This window comes from Pseudophryne corroboree, unplaced genomic scaffold, assembly GCF_028390025.1.
Source record: "Pseudophryne corroboree isolate aPseCor3 unplaced genomic scaffold, aPseCor3.hap2 scaffold_2078, whole genome shotgun sequence".
Taxonomy (NCBI): domain Eukaryota; kingdom Metazoa; phylum Chordata; class Amphibia; order Anura; family Myobatrachidae; genus Pseudophryne; species Pseudophryne corroboree.
The window spans coordinates 67,959-73,958 of NW_026968720.1; the positions used below are offsets into that span (position 1 = coordinate 67,959).

Below are 6,000 nucleotides of genomic sequence, written 5' to 3' on the forward strand. Positions count from 1 at the left end.
AACTACCGCGCGCTGACCAATTGCGCCACTGGAGCACTTTGCAGCATTTATTGGTTATGCTAGATGTTGATTTTATTCAATACAATCAGTACAGTCATAAGAATTGAAAAAGAAAATCATTTTTGGTGATGAATGATGAGCAACAAAGGAACATGCATGCTAGATGGCACTTGAATAAGCTGTCCACGGTGATAGAAAAGGTTTAAAAAACAACAACAACAACAATGTTATCATAATTAATGTCATATTTTAGCTTCTGTGGTCATTTTTTACAAGCTAAACACTGCAAGACTGTTTTACAGTTGAAGCAAGGATAAAATATCAACTCTAGTGATGAGACACTTGCTGTAAATAACTTCCAACTCAGACGGGACTTAAACCCACAATCACTGGCTTAGGAGAACAGTGCCTTACCCATTATGCCAGTGGTGCTTACTGATGTCTTTATTTAAGACTGATAGGTTTTTAATAGTCAATTATTTATGTTTGAAAAACATTGAAGCTGTTTACTGTGTTCTTTGCATTACCAAGTCCTGAAAGAAATGTGCTGGTACTACCCAGAGCTCTCAGTATGGATTATCATGCTATATTGCAGAAAATCAATTTGATGCAACTGCTTTACCAACAGTATGTTAATCTTTTCCACTGCTGTTTTGTTGGCTGACTGAAGGAAGATATGCAGTGCATTTGAACCAAAGCAGATGTGTGCTGACAAATTAAATGCACAATCATGTTTGTGTTTTTTCTTTCTTTCTTCCATCCTTTGTAATATCATATTAAATATTAAGGTAGCAGTTTATAATCAATGACTAATGACAAGGGAAAAAAACAGTATACAAAGATGTTCCAGGTGAGGCTTGAACTCAAAACCTCGGCATTGCTCAACAGATACTGTCTTATAAGTACCGCGCGCAGACCAATTGCGCCACTGGAGCACTTTGTAGTTTTAATTTGTTATGCTAGATGTGGATTTTATTCAATACAATCAGTACAGTCATAAGAATTGAAAAAGAAAATCATTTTTGGTGATGAATGATGAGCAACAAAGGAACATGCATGCCAGATGGCACTTGAATAATCTGCCCACGATGATAGAAAAGGTTTAAAAAAAAACAACAACAATGTTATTTTTGTCATATTTTAGCTTCTGTGGTCATTTTTTACAAGCTAAACACTGCAAGACTGTTTTACAGTTGAAGCAAGGATAAAATATCAACTCTAGTGATGAGGCACTTGCTGTAATGACTTCCAACTCAGACGGGACTTAAACCCACAACCACTGGCTTAGGAGAACAGTGCCTTATCCATTATGGCAGTGGTGCTTACTGATGTCCTTATTTAAGACTGATAGGTTTTTAATAGTCAATTATTTATTTTTGAAAAAAAGTGAAGCTGTTTACTGTGTTCTTTGCATTACCAAGTCCAGCAAGAAATGTGCTGGTACTAACCAGAGCTGTCAGTATGGATTATCACGCTATATTGCAGAAAATCAATTTAATGCAACTGCTTTACCAACAGTATGTTAATCTTTTCCATTGCTGTTTTGTTGGCTGACTGAAGGAAGATATGCAGTGCATTTGAACCAAAGCAGATGTGTGCTGACAACTTAAATGCACAATCATGTTTGTGTTTTTTCTTTCTTTCTTCCATCCTTTGTAATATCATATTAAATATTAAGGTAGCAGTTTATAATCAATGACTAATGACATAAGAAAAGGAAAAAAAAACAGTATACAAAAATGCTCCATGTGAGGCTTGAACTCACAACCTCGGCATTGCTCAACAGATTCTGTCTTATAAGTACCGTGCGCTGACTAATTGCGCCACTGGAGCGCTTTTCAGCATTATTTGGTTATGCTAGATGTGGATTTTATTCAATACAATCAGTACAGTCATAAGAATTGAAAAAGAAAATCATTTTTGGTGATGAATGATGAGCAACAAAGGAACATGCATGCCAGATGGCACTTGAATAAGCTGTCCACGGTGATAGAAAAGGTTTAAAAAACAACAACAACAATGTTATCATAATTAATGTCATATTTTAGCTTCTGTGGTCATTTTTTACAAGCTAAACGCTGCAAGACTGTTTTACAGTTGAAGCAAGGATAAAATATCAACTCTAGTGATGAGACACTTGCTGTAATGACTTCCAACTCAGACGGGACTTAAACCAACAACCACTGGCTTAGGAGAACAGTGCCTTACCCATTATGCCAGTGGTGCTTACTGATGTTCTTATTTAGGACAGTTAGGTTTTTAATAGTCAATTATTTATTTTTGAAAAAAATTGAAGCTGTTAACTGTGTTCTTTGCATTACCAAGTCCAGCAAGAAATGTGCTGGTACTATCCAGAGCTGTCAGTATGGATTATCATGCTATATTGCAGAAAATCAATTTGATGCAACTGCTTTACCAACAGTATGTTAATCTTTTCCATTGCTGTTTTGTTGGCTGACTGAAGGAAGATATGCAGTGCATTTGAACCAAAGCAGATGTGTGCTGACAACTTAAATGCACAATCATGTTTGTGATTTTTCTTTCTTTCTTCCATCCTTTGTAATATCATATTAAATATTAAGGTAGCAGTTTATAATCAATGACTAATGACATAAGAAAAGGAAAAAAAACAGTGTACAAAGATGCTCCAGGTGAGGCTTGAACTCACAACCTCAGCATTGCTCAACAGATACTGTCTTATAAGTACCGCGCGCTGACCAATTGCGCCACTGGAGCACTTTGCAGCATTTATTGGTTATGCTAGATGTGGATTTTATTCAATACAATCAGTACAGTCATAAGAATTGAAAAAGAAAATCATTTTTGGTGATGAATGATGAGCAACAAAGGAACATGCATGCTAGATGGCACTTGAATAAGCTGTCCACGGTGATAGAAAAGGTTTAAAAACAACAACAACAATGTTATCATAATTAATGTCATATTTTAGCTTCTGTGGTCATTTTTTACAAGCTAAACACTGCAAGACTGTTTTACAGTTGAAGCAAGGATAAAATATCAACTCTAGTGATGAGACACTTGCTGTAAATAACTTCCAACTCAGACGGGACTTAAACCCACAATCACTGGCTTAGGAGAACAGTGCCTTACCCATTATGCCAGTGGTGCTTACTGATGTCTTTATTTAAGACTGATAGGTTTTTAATAGTCAATTATTTATGTTTGAAAAAAATTTGAAGCTGTTTACTGTGTTCTTTGCATTACCAAGTCCTGCAAGAAATGTGCTGGTACTATCCAGAGCTGTCAGTATGGATTATCATGCTATATTGCAGAAAATCAATTTGATGCAACTGCTTTACCAACAGTATGTTAATCTTTTCCATTGCTGTTTTGTTGGCTGACTGAAGGAAGATATGCAGTGCATTTGAACCAAAGCAGATGTGTGCTGACAACTTAAATGCACAATCATGTTTGTGTTTTTTCTTTCTTTCTTCCATCCTTTGTAATATCATATTAAATATTAAGGTAGCAGTTTATAATCAATGACTAATGACAAGGAAAAAAAACAGTATACAAAGATGTTCCAGGTGAGGCTTGAACTCAAAACCTCGGCATTGCTCAACAGATACTGTCTTATAAGTACCGCGCGCAGACCAATTGCGCCACTGGAGCACTTTGTAGTTTTAATTTGTTATGCTAGATGTGGATTTTATTCAATACAATCAGTACAGTCATAAGAATTGAAAAAGAAAATCATTTTTGGTGATGAATGATGAGCAACAAAGGAACATGCATGCCAGATGGCACTTGAATAATCTGCCCACGATGATAGAAAAGGTTTAAAAAAAAACAACAACAATGTTATTTTTGTCATATTTTAGCTTCTGTGGTCATTTTTTACAAGCTAAACACTGCAAGACTGTTTTACAGTTGAAGCAAGGATAAAATATCAACTCTAGTGATGAGGCACTTGCTGTAATGACTTCCAACTCAGACGGGACTTAAACCCACAACCACTGGCTTAGGAGAACAGTGCCTTATCCATTATGCCAGTTGTGCTTACTGATGTCCTTATTTAAGACTGATAGGTTTTTAATAGTCAATTATTTATTTTTGAAAAAAAGTGAAGCTGTTTACTGTGTTCTTTGCATTACCAAGTCCAGCAAGAAATGTGCTGGTACTAACCAGAGCTGTCAGTATGGATTATCATGCTATATTGCAGAAAATCAATTTGATGCAACTGCTTTACCAACAGTATGTTAATCTTTTCCATTGCTGTTTTGTTGGCTGACTGAAGGAAGATATGCAGTGCATTTGAACCAAAGCAGATGTGTGCTGACAACTTAAATGCACAATCATGTTTGTGTTTTTTCTTTCTTTCTTCCATCCTTTGTAATATCATATTAAATATTAAGGTAGCAGTTTATAATCAATGACTAATGACATAAGAAAAGGAAAAAAACAATGTACAAAGATGCTCCAGGTGAGGCTTGAACTCACAACCTCAGCATTGCTCAACAGATACTGTCTTATAAGTACCGCGCGCTGACCAATTGCGCCACTGGAGCACTTTGCAGCATTTATTGGTTATGCTAGATGTTGATTTTATTCAATACAATCAGTACAGTCATAAGAATTGAAAAAGAAAATCATTTTTGGTGATGAATGATGAGCAACAAAGGAACATGCATGCTAGATGGCACTTGAATAAGCTGTCCACGGTGATAGAAAAGGTTTAAAAAACAACAACAACAATGTTATCATAATTAATGTCATATTTTAGCTTCTGTGGTCATTTTTTACAAGCTAAACACTGCAAGACTATTTTACAGTTGAAGCAAGGATAAAATATCAACTCTAGTGATGAGACACTTGCTGTAAATAACTTCCAACTCAGACAGGACTTAAACCCACAATCACTGGCTTAGGAGAACAGTGCCTTACCCATTATGCCAGTGGTGCTTACTGATGTCTTTATTTAAGACTGATAGGTTTTTAATAGTCAATTATTTATGTTTGAAAAACATTGAAGCTGTTTACTGTGTTCTTTGCATTACCAAGTCCTGAAAGAAATGTGCTGGTACTATCCAGAGCTCTCAGTATGGATTATCATGCTATATTGCAGAAAATCAATTTGATGCAACTGCTTTACCAACAGTATGTTAATCTTTTCCATTGCTGTTTTGTTGGCTGACTGAAGGAAGATATGCAGTGCATTTGAACCAAAGCAGATGTGTGCTGACAAATTAAATGCACAATCATGTTTGTGTTTTTTCTTTCTTTCTTCCATCCTTTGTAATATCATATTAAATATTAAGGTAGCAGTTTATAATCAATGACTAATGACAAGGGAAAAAAACAGTATACAAAGATGTTCCAGGTGAGGCTTGAACTCAAAACCTCGGCATTGCTCAACAGATACTGTCTTATAAGTACCGCGCGCAGACCAATTGCGCCACTGGAGCACTTTGTAGTTTTAATTTGTTATGCTAGATGTGGATTTTATTCAATACAATCAGTACAGTCATAAGAATTGAAAAAGAAAATCATTTTTGGTGATGAATGATGAGCAACAAAGGAACATGCATGCCAGATGGCACTTGAATAATCTGCCCACGATGATAGAAAAGGTTTAAAAAAAAACAACAACAATGTTATTTTTGTCATATTTTAGCTTCTGTGGTCATTTTTTACAAGCTAAACACTGCAAGACTGTTTTACAGTTGAAGCAAGGATAAAATATCAACTCTAGTGATGAGGCACTTGCTGTAATGACTTCCAACTCAGACGGGACTTAAACCCACAACCACTGGCTTAGGAGAACAGTGCCTTATCCATTATGGCAGTGGTGCTTACTGATGTCCTTATTTAAGACTGATAGGTTTTTAATAGTCAATTATTTATTTTTGAAAAAAAGTGAAGCTGTTTACTGTGTTCTTTGCATTACCAAGTCCAGCAAGAAATGTGCTGGTACTAACCAGAGCTGTCAGTATGGATTATCATGCTATATTGCAGAAAATCAATTTAATGCAACTGCTT

General features: G+C 35.7%; 2 non-coding genes across 2 annotated transcripts; both read right to left on the reverse strand.

The window, feature by feature from the left end:
* Nucleotides 1–2,643: 2,643 nt before the first annotated feature.
* On the reverse strand, nucleotides 2,644–2,736 carry TRNAI-UAU (transfer RNA isoleucine (anticodon UAU)). The gene is given in 2 exon segments: nucleotides 2,644–2,679; nucleotides 2,699–2,736. It is a non-coding gene; the product is annotated as a tRNA-Ile (tRNA).
* Nucleotides 2,737–4,436: 1,700 nt separating this feature from the next.
* TRNAI-UAU (transfer RNA isoleucine (anticodon UAU)) lies at nucleotides 4,437–4,529 on the reverse strand. The gene is given in 2 exon segments: nucleotides 4,437–4,472; nucleotides 4,492–4,529. It is a non-coding gene; the product is annotated as a tRNA-Ile (tRNA).
* Nucleotides 4,530–6,000: the final 1,471 nt, after the last annotated feature.